The 21,996-nt window shown below is 44.0% G+C and overlaps 1 protein-coding gene across 5 annotated transcripts in view; it reads right to left on the reverse strand.

Annotated features, from left to right (window-relative positions):
• Sema2a (Semaphorin 2a) overlaps nt 1-21,996 on the reverse strand; it is a 300,390-nt gene that overhangs the window by 225,449 nt on the left and 52,945 nt on the right. The window contains exon 2 of one of the 5 annotated variants that reach the window (XM_065496350.1): nt 4,769-4,853. The exons of the other annotated variants lie outside the window; for them this stretch is intronic. The gene's annotated coding sequence lies outside the window, so the exon portion shown is untranslated. The remainder of the gene's footprint in view (nt 1-4,768; nt 4,854-21,996) is intronic. 5 annotated transcript variants of the gene reach the window in all.

Consider the following 21,996-nt stretch of genomic DNA (forward strand, 5'->3'; position numbering starts at 1 on the left):
ATTTGGATTAAATGACGTTATTTTTATGTTCAGCGTTGACCCAGATCAAAATAATTCGATCCCGTGCGCCTGTACTTCATTAGCATGAGGCCAATTTCGTGTTTCCTCTCCGTGTAAACATATTAGAATAAAATTTGATCAAGGCCAGACGAGCAGCCGAGCAGCAGCCAAGGTCTGTGGTTCAATAGCTACCAGGGGCGTACCTGACGTGGAACACTAAATAAACACACAAGAGTCGTAAATTGAGCCGACTTGTTCTGGATTAAAACTATCAAGGAAGGTTCAAAAGTTAATATTTGTTGAGCACACGCACGTGGAAATTAGAGGTGATTTAGCGGTCTTAATAAACTCGTTTTGTAACCGAATTTCCACGGGTCTCGCTTACATTAGAAAGCGAGTCGGGCCCCTTGTCATTGACCATCCGCTGGATGGGCGGTCGCTTGATGAACGAGTCGCAAACATCTTTTTCCGCCAGCTCACTTGATGATGATGATGCACTCTTGAATTGAGATAGCAGCCGAAAAAAATCCAGCTGTCAATAGAAACAGCAAGAAACCCACTGTGTATAAATTAGCAGCGGGTATAAAATACACACGGCGTGGCTATAGCGAGGAAGCGAGGCGCGTCCGTGATGTAAATTCTCTTCTGGCGATGATTTCTTTTACGTGCACTACAGGAGACTTTCGACTTATATATATGCACTGTCTGAGAAGTAGCGAGCCAACAATAAAGGAATGTGTTAGCTTTTTCTATACACACACTCACACGCAGAGCAATATATTGTGATGCAAAACGGTTTGACGCCATCAAACCGAATGCGGACGCGAATGCGGATGCAGAAATAGAGGAAATTATCCGCGGCGAATTCGGAAGAGTGTGGAGAATGAATCAATCGCGCGTGGTGAACTTATTTATAGCTGCTTTTTGTGTCGCCGGCTTATTCTCTTATTGGATTTATGGCCTCGCAGGATATCGAGAGATGCACCCTCGTCGGTACCAAGGGAAAATGTAGATGCAACACTTCTTCTTGAGAGGCCCATTCAACATATATTCAGTTTTGCCGTTTTTAATGAATGAAGGCTTTACAAATTTAATTTTTAAGAGCCTTTAAAGGGTGTATTTGAATGAGACGAAAAGGTCTGAAATTTAAACCTGTATATATGAGCTCAATCAAACGTGAATGTTTCTCCAGGCGGCACTCATTCTGGGCGTCTTCGGCATCAGGTTTAATGAAGCTCTTAAATTTCGTTTCGACGCCTTCATTAATAAATTCGCCGCGGCAGACGATTTTTAGCGTTCATTTGGGCGCGAACGGGAATTTGCGTCAGGAAGAATTAAGTCGCGTCTCGGCTCTGGCAGTCATTACGCCACATTAGCAGGCGTTTATAACAGCCGTGTGATTACAAACGATAATCTGGCGACGAGATAAAACCTCTCAAATGTCACGCCTCACTCGCCCATTATTCCCTTTCTCTCAATACCTCCTCTGACACTAATCCGGCTGCCAGCAGTGCGAAATGAAGATTCGGCACAAAGCGATGCCGTCCCGAGGTCGAAAGATTGTCTGCCGATTTGATCGTTGCCAATGCAAGGACAGTTAACAAATGCGGTAGAGTTTTTTCGGTTCTTCGCCATCAATTTCAAGTACGTTTGATATTTTAAAAATTCCATTTCTTTTGTATACTTCCCTCTTTGTCCTGGAGCGACGTTAGCGTATTTTGACACAGATGACGGCGATGCGTCAAAGGATTACGGTGTTTATGAGTTTGGTGTGTGTGCACAATGAGGCTCATTATTCACTGAAACCGAAGGCGAAATGCAAAGAGGCTTAGGCGGCGATAAATAAATTTGGCCGCTTTTAATAAAACATGCGTGCGTTGTCGCGCGAGCGATTTTCCTTGCCGTGAATTATTCTCCCCGCCTGCTTTTTAAAGAAAAAGAATGGGCCAAAGGAAGAAAAAGAGCTGGATTATGAATGATTGATGACGGCTGGCCGGAGCCGCCAAGAAAAGGTTGTGGCGAAAAAATGCTCATTCCACCTTCCTCCTTCGCGCTTCGCGCCGTGTGCCATTTGCATGCACGTCGCTGCACTGCCGCTTTTTCTCGCGCTCGTCGCCAGCACTAAATCTTATTTTATTGCCTGGAAAAGAGCAATGGAAATATTTAACTGAACGAGAGAATGCTGGCGGGAATTAATCAATAAAATGTCAAGCTCGCTGCTCTCTCGGGTCACAGGGTTTCAAAAGAAATGATAAATTTAATTTCAACTGTTGCTGGTTATTTATTAGTTCAAAAATATCTCCTATCGTTGAATGAGAAAAGAGGACAAGTGTTTTTATACGACAGCAAGTTAGTATTTTTTTACTTTTATATGTTCGCAAGAGGTGTCACGTCTTGGCACACACTTTGGCAGGCTGCTGACCGGCAAACTTATCTAATGGAAGAGGGAAGCACGAGTTTCAGTTACGCAAACAACTTAACGACGATATTAAAAAGCGGAAATTAAAGCAAGAAGTTGAAAATGCCTGAGTAGGCGCTGAGGAACAACTTCTTGAGCTGTGTGCGACAGAGAGGAAATTTAATTTCACCCCCCGCCGCCACTGATCCTCCTCGGCTCCTTGGAGCACTACTCACTCAAGGGTTTAGCAATCGGAAATGGTGCAGCCCGCCCAACTCTCGCGACGATTTGCTTGCCGAGCGTTTTTGCCAAATTAACAGCCAACAACGTACGCTAAACTTTGGCCTCCGGATTCGTAAATTTTTCGCCCCAAAAACAAGCGGACCGTTCATGCATTATCTAAAATGGTGCTGTCAGCCTGCCGGGTCGAGTTTCTGATGCAAAGCTGCGGGAAAATATAAAACAATGGCGTTGAAATGACGGTGGAAACAAAAGCTCTGCTGGTTATGCTTTCAAATTATGTGTGCGCATTTTTATATTTATATTTTGCCAGGTTTACCCACCGTGCGCTGGCACACTCACGCATTATACAACTCTCAGCTGCCAGCCAGCAGTGTAGTAAGTGAGCAGAGCACACCGGTTGGCTGTGTACTGAGACAAAAAAACGGCTGCGCCAGCGATATTTCCCCGTGCACGGGACACTTTCCATTTTTACGAGCGACGCGCTGTCTCGTTTCACTCGAAAAATCTGCCTTTTTCCACTGGCTGGGAAAATTCCGAGCCGAAAGCTCATTTAGCCGCGTGTAGCTCTAAAACCAAAATCAAAATCAAATTTGGTGGAAGGGTGACGAAGGTGCAAATTACATTATCAGAATGAAACTTCAAACCTCGAGTTTCCCAAAGTTTTGAATCATGCCTGGATAGAGCAGAGTTGAATTTCAAGGGGGTTGGAAGGGGTGGCTGGCCTAATGGGGTAATAGCAGGACGTCGGACCATCAATGATGATTACAGGGGAAAGCTGTGCGTCTGTCCGGCTTTCGCTCTCTCTCTCTCTCTCTCAGCAAGGGGTATTCGACTATCTCTCTCGTCGTCTCTCTTTATTGGCAAAAATAAAAGGGTTGGGCCAATCCCAGCGGCTTCCCTGCCTGCTCCTGCTCACCCCTGCCTCAGTCCCTCACTTTATCAGTGGGCGAATTCGCTCTCGGGCCGTATGCTCCTGCGAGAGCCGGCAATAAAAACGACAACCGAGCGCTGGACATGCATTAGTGCGCCAACTAAAAACTAATAAGACCACCACCCACCCGTCGCTGGTTCGGAATCCATAACTAATCGGTGGATGTGAAGGGGGATGATATGATTCACACCGCGCGCGGCCGACGCTCGAGTGGACGAGCTCGTCCTCTTTCAAAGGGGTAAATCAAATAGCGGATGCTGTGAGCATGCCGTTCAGATTAGAGACGAAATTTATGTTGCACACTCCAATTTGAGCATCTTCGTGGCACGCGTGTGGCATCATTGTTTTATAATCGGATCAGATTGGACTGATAAAATCATCAGGAATATTTACTGCAAGAAAACCACTAGGCATTCTTAGGAGTTTCAAGACAATGAGAGATATTTTAGCATTTGTGGGATCTATTTCTGGCTGCCTGGATGTCAGAAAAGTGGTTAATTAAGTGACTTGAAATGCTCAAATAGGTTTTACACCTGTCCAGCTCCTTTATGGACTAATCTCTCGAGGTTCAATTAAAGACCTCGGTGCGGGGAGGTGAAAAGATGGCCACATTGGGCCCCATGTTGGCCTCTTGGGGACCCTGTGAGCTCATAGCCCTCAGAATGTGCTGTAAAAAAAGAGAAAATCTCGGGCATGAATCATTTTGCACGTTTCCAACAAAGCAGCCATCACGGAGTGTTTATTTTCATAGTCAATAAATATCTAGTCGGCATATCAATTTGCTTGGTTTGTACTCGAGCGCGATAGGAAAGGGTGCAGTGCGCAAATAAATTGGCGAGGATCTCCATCATAGTGGTGTCCGCGTCGCCAAAGTGGAATTTATTTACAGCGCGCGCTGCGAGCGAGAGGCATTTCCATTTTCAAAAATTAATGAGCGCTATTCAAAGGTTGGCAATAAATTTTTCGCTGCGAACACGCATTTATACAATAAATGCGAGCGCTGTATTTCAAATTATGAACGACATTTGGCCATTACATCGGCTATTTACCATTTGAATGGCCACTAATAATTGTTAATTAATCATGTTTCGCCTTTTATGTGGTCAAACCACGCAAATAGACAATAAACGAGTTGAAAAAAACACGTTAGTGCCGGGAAATAGTAATGTGATATTCTTAATTGGATTTGCTCTCACCAGGCGGTTGAAAAATTGCTGTAACTAATGGCGGTGTGGTGGTTCAATCACAATAATTAGTTTGCCTCGCGGTCATAAGTCATACCTGCAACAGATGAAGATATTTAATTAGTTTCGCTTTTGTTATCTTTATTGCCACATTGTAGGGAGGAAATTAAAGTTCCTACTGATGTACACTGCTTCCCATAATTTCCGCAATGACGGGGAAGTATTTTAAATGTTTCCCTTTCTCGCGTAAAATGAAATTTTAATTTATGCTTTCGCATTTGCAGAGGGTTCATATAGTTTTAGCCGTTTGCTGGCGTGCTCCTTTGAAATGTAATTCCCTCACGAATATCCATATTCGGCAGCGTGCTGAGCGGTGTGTAATTGCGTTTTGGGACGACTTCCTCCAATGAGGAGCGACTCCATCCGCATTTCTCTCACGGCTGGATGATGCCCGTGCATTAATGCAAATTGAAATACCTGCGGTAATACGCGCGTCGTCGTCTGTGGCTTGTGTACGTTGCTCGAGTTCAGGTGCCAAATCCGCCTTTGCCATTTGGCCCCTTTCATCCTTGTTCCTCGAGGCGCTGCCGACACTCGAGCAAATACACACACGCGCCATTGTGCGTCTGGCATAGGGGGACCGTGCTTCGCACATTCTCTGCCAAATCGAATTTCGCCTCCCCAGATGACGCTTTCTCCAGTTCGGGTCTTTTGAATAAGCAGCCATTTGTAATTTCAAAGGCCGTGAAATTTGGAGTAAACATTCCGAAGGCCAAACAAAACATGTGTTGGCTCTAATTTTTCCAGTTTTCTTGTCATAGAGATAGAGGAAGGGTTCGCAAAATTCGCAATTTTATGGAAAAGCTGTTTTTGCGGTTTTTCTGCAATTTTGTGCATTTTTCCGAAACACATGCATCTTTATTTAAGATCATAAACTCTCAGGATGGATGACAAAAAATAGGGATTTTACAAACATTATAAAATAAAGCCACAGGTTTCACGAATAACTGACCAAAATTTTTAAATTTCATGGCAATTTTCCAAAATTTCTTAATTTTTTGACGCCAAATGTCACCTTTTCGTGGTTAAATTCAGAAAAAAGGCAGAAATCCCAAAACTGCTGTTTGTTGCGCAAAAATCAGTGGTGAATTGTTGCACATTGCAAAATTGGCGAACCCTGGACAAAAGAGTTTTTAACCTCTGCTCAGCACTTCCCGTAGGCTATGACCTCACCAGGTTCCATCCAATAACACCGTCGAGCGGATTACATGGCCGCAGAGTAGGTTAGACCCAATTGCGGCATCTTTTCGCCTCTCCGCAACGAAGTTTTGATTGAAAAGCTAGACATTTCTCCCTAAAGCCGCTGGAAAGGAGCGAAAACCAGCTAGTGGCGCCTCCTACCATCCCGTTGAGCTTTTTGAGCATTTCGGGTAACTTTAACTAACCGCCTTTTGCCATCTCTGAGCCAGAAGTAGATCCTAAAAATCTCCCATTGCCTTTCCCTTCCAGAGAATGCAAGCCAACTAGTTAAAATTTAACCCCGTCAGTCCATAAAAACTGATAATGGTACAGGAATACCCACCTGTCATTCAGGCCGTAAAACTGACCGCCCTCCTGGCACGAAAACACGCAAATTCCGCGTTGTCACTAACGCTGCCGGGTTCGTTTTGAAATTTGCGGTGGCAACTTAGCGAGCGGCGGTTTTGCATACCTCGCTCTACATCTTTCGCGCGTGCAAAGGGGCTTTGCATTTCGCTCTCGCACCGAGGTATTTATCGGCGGACAAACCGCGCTCAATGACCACCAAGGGGATTATCACGCTCCGTGGACCAGAAGACCACCATAACAGCGGAATTAAATTCGCGGGCCTCGTTCCGGGTTCCATTTTGGTGCTGCACGCGTGTACAGCGCTTGCCAGGGATTAATGTAGAAATGTGCGCCGAAAATGCAAAGCGAGAGGGCTTTCTGCGAAATTTCCACTTTGTGCCGCGCAAAAACATGGATGGCAACCGTCCGCTGGTGATAAATGTAAATAGGCCGTAAGTGAACGCACTCAAACAGTTTTCACTGAAAATATCAAAATTTCATGCGGTTTTATTAAGCGAATATTTTGCGCAGTGTGACGGGAAAGTGCTTTTTCTGCGTCGGCATGACAAGAGTTGCTGCCTCCGTGGAAATTCATTAAATTTGATCCTCAAGTGGAAACAATTTTTGCATGCAGCGGCCGGAAAGTAATTTTGCACGAGTTAATTGAGTAAGCAGACAAGTAGGGAAACAAAAGGTTGGATTCTCATGTTTAGAAGGTGAAGCGGCGAGGGTGGAAACAAAAGCTAATGATCTCGTGAACGGCACTGCAAGAAATTACAATAAAAACCAGCTCTCTTTCTTTGCGTGCAAAAAGCGAGGAAGTGCTGCAGGCGATGCTAATATCTATTCAACCTCACGATGCATGCAGGCTCGGGATTACTCTCCTCGTTGCCTACAGTTCCCTTTTTTGTGCGGCATGCATGGACAGCTTGCATTGTTTCCTTTAAAATTAGGAATTGAGGACGTGCGGATTTTAACATTTCGCTGGTGTTTTTAGTGCGAAAGCAAAATAAACACGATTTATCCCTGTCTAAGCGCCAGCCGCGTTCGCTCATGGCGACTAAATCAAATTTTATTACAGGCGCTGCTTTGAATTCCAAAGCTCACTAACTAATACAACATACCCATTCGTGCACGAGGCGAATATCCATTTCCATTACGTTTTGCCGATCAGCAACAAGCCGCGCTGAATAAAATAATCACGTGTAAAATGCTATGGCTGCTGCATCATCGCCAAAGGCACTTTGACTGGCTAGCATTTCCATCATGCGCAAATATATTTATTTGTGCCCGTTTGCAATATTCCACGTCCAGAGAGTGCATTGGAAAGCGTTGGTTTAATTTGTATCCATATAGTGAGGTTCAAAGTTACAGGCAATGCAATAAATAAAAAAATTAAAACCGCAATACTGAGTGTGACATTTTTTTATAATTATTTAATTGTGTACGGCAACTATTCCTTGCTTGTTCGCCATTGCAAAATCGAATTAAACCTTTGTTAAATTATTAAAATAAAACATTGTTGGGATGGATGGACAGTTCAGACCAAGGTTTTTATTATTAAAAAAATTGCAAGGCATTACGTGCGTGGATGTATAAGCTTAAAATATCATGTGATTAAATCTGATTTATGGTTGTGGGTGGCACGTTTGAATGACCTTACATCCTCCGAGGTAAACAATGAACAAAAATAGGAAAATAGGATAGAATGCATGTTCAAGTGCCTATTATGCAGTTCAGAGGTGATCCCTCCTAACGCCTGCTCCCTGATTCCGCAAAGGACTGGGTTGTGGGCGCAGATGAATCTAAATATAAATAAAGAGGTCATATGGCAAGGCACATAAAATGTTTGCAATCGCTGCTTCGCCTCTCTTGATGATGCACACGGCCATTGTTTTGCCTTCCACACCGCTGACATGAGCCCTTTACATTCGCCAGCGCGGTATAAAATTAAAAAAAGAGAGAGAAAAACACAAACAGGCAGGCCAGGCTCTTTCTCTGGCTTGCTCCTCTCGACGTTTAATATCATCTCTCTGCGCCTCTATATGGGCTGTGTTTCTCTCTGAGAGAGCACAGACGAAAGAGAGAAACAAGCAGGCGCAAGATTAATATCAGCGCGCTCTGAAATGAGAAAGGCAGAAACTGCTTGGCATTATTATCATTATTTTTATTGCTTTCCGTCAGCAGCACCTCTGCTGTGCAAATACCAACGGTGAGTGACTCTCTGGACGTGCTAGGGAAATCGTGCAGCTCACACCTTGCAGTCCAACAAATGTTTCACAGTCAGCAAATGATCGTTAAGAGGTTTTAAATATCAAAACAAGAAATAAGGTTAGTCTCGTCTCATTAGGCGTAGACTTAAAAAAATCATTTTTAGTGCATCCAAGAAGCACTCTAAAGACATAAATTCCTGACAAACTCCAAGAAAATGTGCTTGTTTCATTTTTTATGATATTTAAATATTGTCAACGTTCAAGCATTTATCGATTTGATGTCTCTGTATTTAAGACAACCGTTTTTTAATCCCTGTTTCTCTTAAAATAAGGATGAGAGCCAAGGAGCCGAAGTGCAGAGAAGAAATCGACAAGCGAACGAGCAAGCAAGTGTGAACTTTGCCCCTTGCAGAGGCAGACTCTTTAGACGCGAGATGACTTCATCTTATTGTGGTGTCGCATTGGCAGAGCAGGGTCGTGCATCAAAATGATCAATGGAGCCATAATTCACCCGCCGCACACGGTGCCAGAAATGGAGGCAATCACCTCCGCCTATAGCTCGCGCGCGCACCCGAAAAAGACAAACTGCGAGGACATCTCTATATTTCTTCATCGCCCCAATAAAGAGGGTGGGAGTGATTTGTTCGGCCCCTCTGGCCCTCGCCTGCTGACGTGCGTTTCGCGAAATTCAGAGCCCGAAATTTGTTTTCTTACACTTCGGCAGTAGAATTCGCTGCTACTTGTGTTGTTTGTCCGGCGTTTGTTTATTTTGGCAAGTGCGCACAATGGACGCAGAGCAGCAGGCTGACTAAACAGATCACACGTACACGAAAACCCACCCTTCGTGTTTATCCAAGAAAATAAAACTCGGAGGTGGAAACTACGTCGGAAGGTATTCTCTGTGCACGCTCATTTCACAATATTGGGCTTTGTTATTGTTCCTAGGCTGTCCTCGACGTTTGATAACAATATTTTTATTACAAACCTGCTCATCGTATTCGAATTTGTATCCAATCGTAATGTGAATAAAAAAAACCTACACGAAATGGATTTTGTTTAAGATGGTTATTTCGACTTTCGTAAAAGTAGCACTGCAACTTCATTTTTGACTTTGCCAATTAATTCCTGAGGTTAAGAATGAAAGCCATTTTGTAGAAAATTCGACACGACGTGCTGAAAATCGATAGAATTGTAAAAAACCGTTACTATGGCGCTTTTTGCTCTGAAACTAGCTCAAGAATTCCGGCGACCAATCAGAGAAGGGAGTGGTTCTCTCTGATTAGCCGGATCGAGACAGCAGTGCCACAGCGACAGCCAGTGGAACCTGCCTTGTTGCTTGCGCTGGCTGTCACTGTGGCGCTGCCGTCAAAGAGCCACTCCTTTTTCTGATTGGTCGCTTGCGTTTTCTACCAAGTTTTAAATTTTAGCAGTCCGCGCGAGAGGTTGTACATCTAATTGATCATTCTATCACTATTTGCCTTTTCTTGCTTCTTATTTTTTAATGTATTGACTAGCAAGAATTAACAGGCATAATTCCTAGCATCCAAGTGGTGGAACAACGTTCAACGTAGAGTAGAAATTTAGTGAAATTAGTCTTTTAATCCGTTTACGCGCCGGCAAAAAAGGTACAATAATCGTCTCTTTTAAACCATCCTCCGTAATCCGAACTGCGCAGCATGATATTAACAAATTTATTTGACGGAGAAGCGAGCGCAGCGCAGTATACACGCGTGCTGTACGGGGCGGATTAAGGACGTGCGCGAGACGATCCGGCTCACTTAATTGGGGATTAAATTTATCCTCCCTTCGCAGGCATAATGCGATATAATTGCAGGCGGGCAATAATGTGTGCGGTCATAGCTTCGAGTGAACTAGAGAGAGAATTACGCGTGCAAGTCCGACACCAGCCAGCAGCAGCGTCGTAACTTGGCCTTTATTGCTTTTGCAGAGAGCATGCTGCGGCCGAGTAAGTATCTCATAATGGCCAATCAGATTTGCTTTTTGCCCAACGCACTAGCCGCACAGCACGTCACATTAGAGTGATTTAAGTGGATGAGAAATAATTGAAAGCCCTATTCGCTTAATACACGCATTTATTGGGGAAAAAACAGATCGTAAGCCAAGGAGCAGCATGTTAGCTTGCGGGAAGGCTTCATGTTTGCTCTCACACAAAGGCAAACTCGTCACGAGAATACGATCGAACTTTGTTAGCGGCTACGTTGTGAATTGCAGTTGCGTTGGAGGAAAGGGTCTGTTCATAAACCGTTAAGAAATAGTTTATTTTTCTTTCAATTTGACTGGGAGACAATGAACTTTTCTCTGTTGAAGTAGTGCTTAACAGGCCGACAAATTAGGAACATTTTACATCGTTGACTTTATTGAGTTTATTTTTTTTATGGAATTTAGCAACAGTTTATCTCTAAAATCAGGGTTAAAGAACAGTTGAATTACAGATTTTTCCTAATTTCTCAATGATTTCAATCCCTCTCGTCGCGATCCATCCAACGGTGTGCGAGTTTTGAGGGAAAATTTCGTAAATTGTGAAATAACGATTTTACTTGGTTGCCATGCCAACTTTTCTAACGATTTTCTCAATAATTTAAACGCAATTTGAATTAAATTATAATTTAAAATCAGCCTTAAGTTAATGCCTTATTCATGCAAAATTACAGAATTATTTCAAAGCAGTAAAACGGTTCACAAAAGTCTGATTGTTAGCGTGGACGACGATGTTAGCAATGGTCTGCTAGTGCGGTCATTCTGGGTCATCGATTGTGTAGTGCAAATTAAAAGATGTCAGGGCATCGCCTGCTGAACCAAAAACGCGCCGTGAAGCGCTCTCACTCAGAAATGGACCATCTGGCGGCACTAAAGAGGTGCTGGAGCATGCTCCGCAGTCAAAATGTCTTCCTGAATGGCCCTCGACGCAGCGCAAATCGCAATTTGGGGCGCGCCGCTTTTCTCCCGGTGTCCTTTCTCTGGGAATTACGTTGGCACAGCAGCCCAGAACCGGCATGCAGCATCTTTTGGCTGACGCGCTCGCTCGCTCTCCTATCTTTTCGTGCGTGTGTATGTGCGAGAGAGCGAGCGAGCGAGAGAGGAGCAGTATTGATTCCTGCCGCTCAAGATATGTAGTGTAGTGAGTGGATAGTAGGGGCTGCAACCCCCAACCTACGCCAGCAAGCTGCTACTCTGAGGGTTTAGGGGATCGATGAGCCGTGCCATCCATTCAACGAGGGCCAAATTTGTAATTTCGGCACAGCTAGCCACCCTTGACGCCTGGCCACCCGCCGCACAGGTGTTTTGCTGCTGCTGCGGTAACGGGCGAAAAACCCGCGCCTCAAAACACTGGTTCTAATTAAATTTGGGCAGCCGCAAAAACTGGGTTGCACGCTACACCGAACGCCCCCGACGAGACGCATACTCTCATCTGCGTGTTGAATGCATGATATCTGGCCTCGTGGTAAAAGCTGAAGTGGAGGAAATATTTGAAAGCCTTGCAAATAAAGGGTTGTGGGCGCCAATTAATGCCATTGGAGTGTTCTGCAACTGCGTGGATGTACGCTAGTGCAATTTTAACAGATTTTATTTTAAGGGGAATATAGAAATACGCGAAGACAATTATTTCAGGATCAAAATATTAGGTTACAGTCGCCGCTATTCTTGAGGTTTTAGAGGCTGATGTGAAATGTTTATCAAATTACATCATATTTTAATATTTGAATTTAATGCTCTGGGACATTCTTACCAAAATTTTTGTTGGAATTTCATTTTTACCCTGCAAATTGATTTTTGAAGGTAAAATTTAGTTATGCAGCTGAATTACCCTGTCGAAAATTTGACGCGAATATCAGTGGAAACGTAAAAACCATTCTTTTGACTGTTTTATAGGGCTGACCAATTAAAAAAGGAAGCAGTTCTCTGATTGGCCTAAGATTAAGACAGCAGCGCCACAGCCACAGCCAGCTGAAGCGAGTCAATAGTCTATAGTTTCTGAATGTTCTGCCTTGTCTCTGTGGCGCTGCTGTCTCGATCGTAGGTCAGCCAATCAGAGAACCACTCTCTTCTCTATTTGTTCGTCATTGTTTTTCTGACATTTTTGCAAGGTTAAGACCAAAAATCGGTTGAAAGTAACGGTTTATACAGTTATGCTGACTTTGGACATGTTTTTGTCGATTTTTTGACCGATTGACTCAGCTGCTTAACCTAATTCGAGCCTCAGGAATCGATTGGCAATGCTGCATACATAAAAATATCCTTAAATTAAGGAAAATGGGAAGTTTTCCAGGGTTTTTGAATGGCTCGTGCAGTTATAGAAGGGGTAATAGTCAATTTTTACGAATGCAGTTATCAACCGCATAAAATATCAAGCAAGAAACGTCCGAGTCAAAAAGACACTTTCCCTAATTTTGAGCGGTATAAAAAAATTGCATGACGGGACGACCTTCCATTACGAAGCCAGGAATGTTATCATCTCGCACGCGCGAGAGCGAATCCTGTTCAGTATCAGTCGAGATGTATTTTGCATCCCTTTGACCTGCGACCTGGCGCAGTCCGGCAAGCAGGGTCGCGCGTCTCCGTCGCGCACATTCGGCCCAGTTGGCACAGTTATTTTCGCGTTCGTGCATCATTCATCACGGGCCTCTTATCTGACTTTTGATGATTAAACAATGGTATCCACACCGCGGGGTATCCTCGTCGAGGGTATTATCCACGCATACAGCGCGCAGACAAAAAGAAACCGAGAGAGAGAGAGAGAGAGAGAGAGAGAGAGAGAGAGAGAGAGAGAGAGAGAGAGAGAGAGAGAGAGAGAGAGAGAGAGAGAGAGAGAGAGAACCGAAAACACACTCTCGGCGGTGGCAGCTATCTACTTATAGTAGTAGTCATGAGCTTTTATTCCTTTGATAAACGCAGAAGCTCCGGTGGGTTTGCTTTTTATTCCAGCGTCCTAATGCCCCTGGGAGTATTGCGGGCCTGTATACCTATCAGGTGCATGACGTGCCGAGTAAACTGCCGACTGCCGGCGTCAGTGGTGGACCCCCTCGGCTTCCGAATACTGCGAAAAATGTGCTTGCCGAGCAAATATACTCCGTCGACGGAAGCGTGTGCATGTTGTTTGGATTTGGATGGCTGGTTTGCTGTTTATCTGCCGCTCCTGATGGGGGAGAAATACATGCGTGTCGGAGCAATTTCAATGCCGTGTGTTCTTTTATAAAGTGCCTTGGAGCAGCGAAGCACCATACTTTTCCAAATTATCATATACGATTCCAGGCTCTGCGCTGCAATGGGATTCTTCTGATGGAAAACTTTGAGCGTATCGCTTTTCCTCACAAATCAGATTGGAGCAAGATTTCAAACTTTATTTTTCAACAAGCGAAGAGACGTTCAAACTTTTCTCCTTCTTATCATTTCGTCTTTATGTGTGTATTTACATTAAACATGAGAGGCGCATTGAAGTTGTAAACTTACGGAGAGCAAGTTAAGCGCGTGTTTCGTTTTACAATCTCACATGTAGCAAATAAATAATTTATTTGAAATTACTTAAAAAGCAGGCTCCTTCAATTCGAGGAGGTATTTCATTTTATTTCCCGGTTCCCCTGGCCCTGGGGCAATAAAATTTAATGCCGCCTGTAAATTTTGCTCAAAATCGTGCCCAATAAAAAGGCGAAATCATAAAAATGGCAACAAATTTGGTTTATATGGCCAAACCAATCACAGATACAACAATACACCTTCTTTGCCTAGGCTGTTCAAATAAACTAGTGCGGCGCAATAAAAGCTTTATTGCCTCGTCATTTTTCAACCCGACTTACTTTGGCTAAATCCACCGGGAGATGCACATTAAAATCGTCCCTTTTCGCTCGTGCAGATTGCAGATTAAGAATTTATTTCGAAATCACGTCTCGCGGAAAAGTTTTATTTCGACGCGCGAGGCACACATCTCTTTCTCGTGCTGCCTCTTGAGAAATGATGGAACGTGTGCAACATTCGCGTCCGTATGAAAAACATCTCGGCTGCGGCTCACATACATCATCAGAAAAGCGCCGGCTCGAAATGAAATGTCTTATCTGGCCGGGCTGGACACAGCGAGCGGGATGTTCTCGAGCAAAAGAAGCCGCTAATCTGGCCGCTGCATCTCGCAGTTTGTTTGCTCGTCATTAAAATTTGCCCGCAGCGCCACCGCAGAGCGACGCGAACCTTAATTAAATCATTCAACTCGCGCCGACATTTGCAGTTTCCTCGCGAAATTTATCATTCGAATAAAAACTTGGTACAAGCGTGCAATAAAACATCAACCGCGCGCAACTTTTGCTCCTTTCTTGCGGCGCGGCCATCTTGGAAATTAATTCCGCAAAAGCGCACTTTCCTTAATGAATACAAAACGGCAGCTTTTTATCTTTCTCTGTCCGTTCGTTAATCTTACTTTGCCACTTGGACGTAACTTTTAATTATAATAAATATGCATATCAACTCGACCGAGCCCGTGCAATGGAGAAAAATACGTGTTTGTGCCGGCCTCGCGCGCAGTTGGGGTTTTATTTTAATGCGCCAAGGAGCGTGTTGGCTGCAGAATGTATTATGCATGCCACTCCTTTCGCGCGCTGCAACCAGCAGACGACGACACCGCGCGCCTCGACTATTAAAGTGCATTCACCAGTGGTGCGGATGAGGAAGAATCGTCATTATTTTTCCCCTGGAGTGCAGCCACAGCCACAGGCTTTGAACGCTTCATCACCCTTTCAAAGCATCCGTTAAACAATTGTTCACCTGGTCTTCAAGTTTTGATTAACTTGATAAAAAAATGTGCAACCCGCAAAGAAACCTAAAGTAACCGAAATAAAGCTTGATTTTATAAAAGCTACATGTATTAGAAATAATTAAAGCCAAATTTAGATTTCTGCTCACGATTTTCCTAGAATTCTTTTCTGTTGGAAATATTTGGAAATTTTTCAAAAATGGCACACCTTTTGATTTGTCTCCAAATATTCAAGGCTTATTGAAGTTTAAGAAATTATGGCAGTTTGATTTGTCCTTAGATTTTGACTTTTAAATTGTTGAACCTAAAAGACCGTCTTTGACGAAGTTCCTGAACACACCAATCGATTCTTGAGGGTCGAATTAGGTAAAGTGGATATTTTTTCCGACCACAAAATACAGCGCAAACAATATGAATGCGAGAAGTGCGCATGCGTCAGAGCTGGTTTGAGCACTTGCAGAGAGACCGCCTGTACGAACGACTTCTTTGTCAGATCCAGCCAGCTCTCACGCATGCGCACTTCTCGCATTCATATTGTTTTAGCGGGAAAAATGTTCTACTTGTGCTACGCGCGTTGCGCTGCACTTTGTAGGCTGAAAAAACTATAATTAATTACCTAATTCGACCCTCAAGAATCGATTGGTGTGCTCAGAAACTTTATCAATGGCGGTCTTATAAGTCCTTTTAAAAATTTTCATCTAATTTCAACAAAAACTATCGAATGTTAGCAAAAATATTTCCCTTTTTACATCCTAGAGAAAAATATTCTCTTAAAAAAAGTAATTTGCGACAAGACCGAGATAAATTTTGCTTTTAATATGCAATGACATTCTCTCCAGTATCGATTCACGTTCACGCACAGCTTTTTAAAGAGCACTGGGTGATGCAGAAGAAGCTTCTCTAGAAGAAAATGAATTCCGGCGCGGCACAGACTCTAACGGAGGAGCAAGAGGACGCAGCGCGCGGGTGATTACTTTTATTATATGCCTCAGTACGTACTTAGTGCTGGAGACAATTTTCACTTCAGCGCAGATATATTCAGAGGGAAATTATTTTAGAGCACCAGCAAGAGCGAAATTTATCTACGCCTTCTTTTTAAAAATAAAAGGGTTCTCTCGGCAAAAGAGCAAAAAACGCGCCCGAATTCTCCGACCATCCTATTATGAACTGGCCGACAACTTATCATTGAGGGGGTCGCTTACAAACGATGCGAATTGGAACATCTGAGAGGTGAGTTGAAGGATATTAGACGCGAGGACACAAAAGTACTCGGGGCACAATCATCCATCAAAGGAGCTGCAGTCGCAAGAGAGTTAGGAAATCGCCTCGGCGCTCTTGGCCGCTCACCAGATATGACGATAATGCGCGTCCATCTGGCAGGAAGAAAAATCGTGTCCACCCCGCCGACGGAAGAGGCGAAAAAATAAAAGGAGACACATTTTTCAGATCTTATCACGGATCCTCGCCTCGGAGAAAGTTTATTTTGACAATCGCCAACTTAATCTTGGACTGAGAATTCGAAAATCAAATAAGGACTTGTCCATCAATCAGTTCACCGTGTTTTGAAAGCTGATAAGTGGTCTACATAATATTTCTCCATTAATTATCAATTCTTTCAGATCGTTGGAGCTGCGAGTGTTACTTTTTATCCTGTTTGAAAGACGTGTGAGCTATTTAAAATGTTAAACACCAAACAATTATGCTCTTTATTGGACTTTCAGCCGATTTATAGACACTTCAAAATGGTATTTCTGTGCTTATTTTATCATCTCATGACTATCGCATAAAATTCACAGCTCTAAAAAAGAATTGCGAATCGATTAATAAACGGTTGGAAACTATTAAGAGCAGACTGGACGCATCAATCGCTTTTTGGCTCTTCGTAATGATATACTTATGTCAAGCATGTGTGGCCTTCGCGTCCGAGTGAGAAAAGTGGTCGAATTGTGTTTTTGATTGATTGCGATCTGTCACTGATTGCTACAATACAAACATTACAAGAGCACACTCACGAAAAAATGCGTCTACAAAGCATGCACGCGGAGAGCGAAAATTTATATTTCATGCGCGGCGCTGCGTGTCACACGGACAGCCAGACAGCCTGCTTAAAAATTGCTTTGTACACACGCGGCGGCGGCTGCGGCGGGCAGAGATGATGGAGCGCGATATTAACATCTCTTGCCTGCTTGCGCGTACGCTATTAAAATATACCGAGGCTGCTTTTATAGGGCTGACTGTCGATAAATCTTTTCGTCAAATAAATAAGACCGCCGAGGTAGAGTCCGTCATATCTCGATGATGTAACTGGATGAATTGATGGCCTGCTCTTACACCTCGCTCCGGCGATAAACAATGGCCTTATCCGAAAAGAGAAACGCACTTGCTGGCTGGCGCCGCGTTTAAATTATTTTCATCGCCCGATAGAGAGGTGTGACAATCAGTTTTATTAACGCGCCGAGTCGCGGTGTCGGCGGCCCAGCCCGGCGCGCACGTACTAAACCTCCACTCCCGGATATTTAAAATAAGCTCGCAATGAAGGTCACGGACGGCTCGTAAAAATTGCCGAATGGTGATTATTGAGGTAAATAATTTGATGGCGCGACCACCGTGACTTGCATGCGTGATTATTGAATTCCAAACAACCAAATTCATGCTGTGGCGCCATCACTAACTAAGAACGCGGAGCGTGCCAAAAACAGGCCACCGTGTAATCTAAAACAACCCCATTTCTGCAAATTAGAACGCACATTTCGCGTCTCTCGGCGGGAGCTCCGCAGGGGTGCTTTGATGTGAAGTAGGGATTATTTTTGGTGATAATTACAATCTCGACACGGCACAAAATAATTATTCGCAAATAATGATGCGCGGGAATCCAATCCAAAGCCAAGTGTGCCGAGTTTTTAGTGAAGAGAGGGTTTGCTATGGATAAAATAATGCGTTTGCACTGGCCCGTGTAGCCGCCGCTCATATATGGTCATGCGTGGGAGCTTCAAAGGTATCAAGTCTCGCTATTAGCAAGCGCACCGCGGAGGAAGAGAAAAAGGATCCTCTTGATGATCCTCTGGCCTAATGAGCGCCGGCCGGCATCAACACAGCGCACACAGAGATACATACGCGCGCGCGGGTGTAGTGTAATGCTTTTGGTGCTGGATTTCATCGTGAAACAACACAGACACACCGTCTGCTGCTTTATGTTGGGAATATATCCATATTTAGCGTCCGTGCACCAAGGTTACACTTTTGCACACCCTGTTCTTCAATTTAATGGCTGCGTACGAAAGATGTGAAACCTTTTTCCTCATCGTCTCAAAATCCAATGCCAGCAAGACATTATCAGTTCTTCGCATCTTGCAATTTGGTTTTGTGCCCCCTTCTTGGTCACATTCATATTATTTGGTCAAATGCTGTGTGTTTTGAGGGTCCGCAGCAACTAATTTCATGGGCAGATATCAGGTGTACAGCATGGCCGCACCATAAGGGCCGTAAAGCGGCAGACTCTCTCCTTCTGACGGCGAATGCGTGCATGATAATTGGACGGACTCCGACGTATGCTGACCATAAAACGCTCGGTATATCGGGCCCAAATTGATGAGTCAGACGGCTTCAATTATTGTTATTATCAGCATTGGACTCGGCCTGCAGATCGTAAAGGGCTCCACTCCAATATACATCGATGCGTTCAAGATGGCAACGGTTTTATGTTTCTCGCTTGTTCTTCCGAGCAGCGCCATATTAAAATAGCCCTGAGGTTTATTTTAGGCGATGCCAATCGATTCCTGAGGGTAAAATCAGGTTGAGTAGCCGAATCAATCAGTTTAAATCCGACACAATCGGTGGAAACGTAAAAACCGTTACTTTTGGCGGTTTTTGGTCTGAACCTAGACAAAAGAATACCACCAAGAACAGAGAAGGGAGCAGTGTTCTCTGTTTGGACGTAGCATTGGTCTGAGATCAAGACAGCAGCACCACAGTGGCAGCCAGCGTAAGCAACAAGGGAAGAGGTCGCAACTTGACTTTTTCACTTTATTTGCTTCCACTGGCTGTCTCAATCTTAGGCCTCCACTATACGTCCGCTCTCTTCTCTGATTGGTCGCCAGTGTTCTTGAGGCATTTAGAAGAACAAAAACCGTCAAAGTAATAGTTTTTGCGGCTGCCTTACCTAGTTCAACCCTCAGGAATCGATCGGCACTGTCATAAATGAAATTCAAATGAGACATTAACGAATTACCCGAATGCATCAAAATAAAATTTGCTGCTTCTAATTCTAAGTAAGCCATTAGGCTGGCCGAGCGGGAAAAATTTTGACGCCGCTCTCACACACAAATCTGCTTCAAAGCACGCGCGCTAATGGCATATTTAATGGTGGCACTTTCATCTCCCTCAGGCTCGAAACCTTCAATCGCGCCTCAGGGGTGGGAAGTTGCACACAATGAGCACCATCTGGGCACGCCACGCGGAGCCGGAAGAAAAACCAATGATGACAAGGTGGAATGCATTTACGGCGGACTCGACCCGAACTGCAAACAAAATCATCGTCGGCCGACGCACAAAGGGGGCAGGTTTTCAGCCGCCTGCTCCGTTCTCGCACCCCCGCGTGTGCCGGGGACGTGCTGAACAAACTGCCGCTTTGTTGTGCGCCATGCAAATGCGGGGGTGCAAAACGACAACCGGGGGTCGCGCGCGTTTGTGCTGTGTGTGCGAGTGTGTATGTATATAGAAATGCACACGTATTTCGTCTCTTTTCAGCAGCGGGCGCGACGCAAATTCAATCCGGGCCGGGGTTAAATTAAGACGACGAAAGAGGGTGCGCCATTGAACACTCTTTCTCGCCGCCAATGACAGCATCGTGAGTGGCAAAATTGTTATTTATTTCATCAATCCATCCAGGGTGACGAGAGCAATTTGCTCGCCGCCGTTTCATGGGTTCCCAATTTGCTGACGACGAGTAATCACACGGAAAATGGTTTCACGCTCTTCGGCCGCTCTGCTTGATGGAATTTGGCTTAAATTGCTGGATTAGACGGGAGTTAAATTATTTATCAATTCGAGGGTTTGCTAATCTATCATCACGCAAATTAAATTTATTTTTACAATTCCCCTAAAAATATGATTAATTTTCTTATTGGCTTGTAAAGAGATTTGATACAGTTTTGAATTTGTTTTTAATATATTACAAAAACGCATAAGATAATTTTGCCCTCTATTTTTTCCTTTGTCCTTTTTCCATTTATAAATAAAAATATTTAGCATTTACAACCAAAAGAAATTTTCAAACCAAAAGAAAAAAATAGCGAGCGTGCCCTCAGGAGGGCGGCAGACACGCTAATTGCACCTCCGTGTCGGGTCGATTGCAGAAATTTGTCTTGGTGTGTCTGAAACTGGAAGCCTCCACACATCATTTGCAGCAAATTGACATCTGCTCCACGGTGAAAAGACAAAGGGTTGAGGCAAAAAAAGCGTTCCAGCTGGCGTGCTAGCAGCTTACAAAGTGCAGTCCAGGCAAACAAAAGAGAGAGACGCGGCTTGCTGCTCTTGTTGTCAAGTGGTGCGTCCGTTTGGTTGCTGCGCTTGCTCGACAATTAGTGCGTCTTTGCATGCGCTCGACTGGAGGAGAGTGGCGGAAAGAGGAATTTGCGCGAAAGTATAGCATTACAGCTCTGCAAAAACAAAAAGCCTATTCAGGTGTGTGCGAAAAACGAGCTGGCGAACGGCGGGTGGGCAGCAGAGTGTGCTTTTTGAGCGGGACTGGAGATTCGGCCGGGTGTGAAGTTTGCAGTAAAGCAAAGGTGTGAGAGATCATACCATTATTGTCCGCTGCCTATTGATATACTTGTCATGCGTGCAGACCAGAGACCAACCAGCGAAATTTGATACCAACACATACCTTTTTTTTGAAAAAAGAGAGTAATGCCTGCGTGAAATGATGGAGTTCATGGGAAGAGAGGACCATTTTAAGAGTTATCATTTTATTTTCACACGAATGGTTATTTCGTTTTAGTAAATATTTTAAAAGCAATTAAAATACAATATTTACTAACGTACGTTGGCTGGATTTTAGTGCCATTTCCATTTGAGGACCCATATTTGTCAGCAAAAACAGGAAATTTTACTCACTGGCTGTTTATTTTTACTAAAATCCCTAAAATCATCAAATCAATCTACTTGCCGTGTTGACAGGATAAGTGGAAAGAAGGAAAAACTGCAGAGGAAAATATTCCTATGTGTTTGACAAAAATAAATATACAGATTTTCAAAAAGAAAACTTTTAATTAGGCAGGAGGTACGCCGAAATTGATTTTTCCTTATTATTCGGTGAGTAAAAAGTTTTAATTTAGAATTGTGTTGCAAAGACGATATTCGCAGGTTTTACGGAGGTGAGCCAAATTAAGTGCCTTGTGCCGAATCAGCGAATGAGCCGACAACGAGTGGCAATAATCGATTCATTCTGGTAGCAACGCCATTCGTTCACATTTCAATTGCGCCGGTTGATCCGGAGCAGGAGAGACGACAAAAAACGAGAGCAGCGGGCGAGCTGCTTTGCATGAATATGTGTAGTGCGGTGCGAAGTGACACAGCCAATTGAAAACACATCTCGCGCGATAAGGAGCGAGCTATTAATTGGCCCTTGATAGTGAATAAACGAGCCAGCGAGCCGGAGAACGAGCGGCGCACAGAATTGAGTA

The sequence above is a fragment of the Cloeon dipterum genome, chromosome X (genome assembly GCF_949628265.1).
Source record: "Cloeon dipterum chromosome X, ieCloDipt1.1, whole genome shotgun sequence".
In the NCBI taxonomy this organism is placed as follows: Eukaryota; Metazoa; Arthropoda; class Insecta; order Ephemeroptera; family Baetidae; genus Cloeon; species Cloeon dipterum.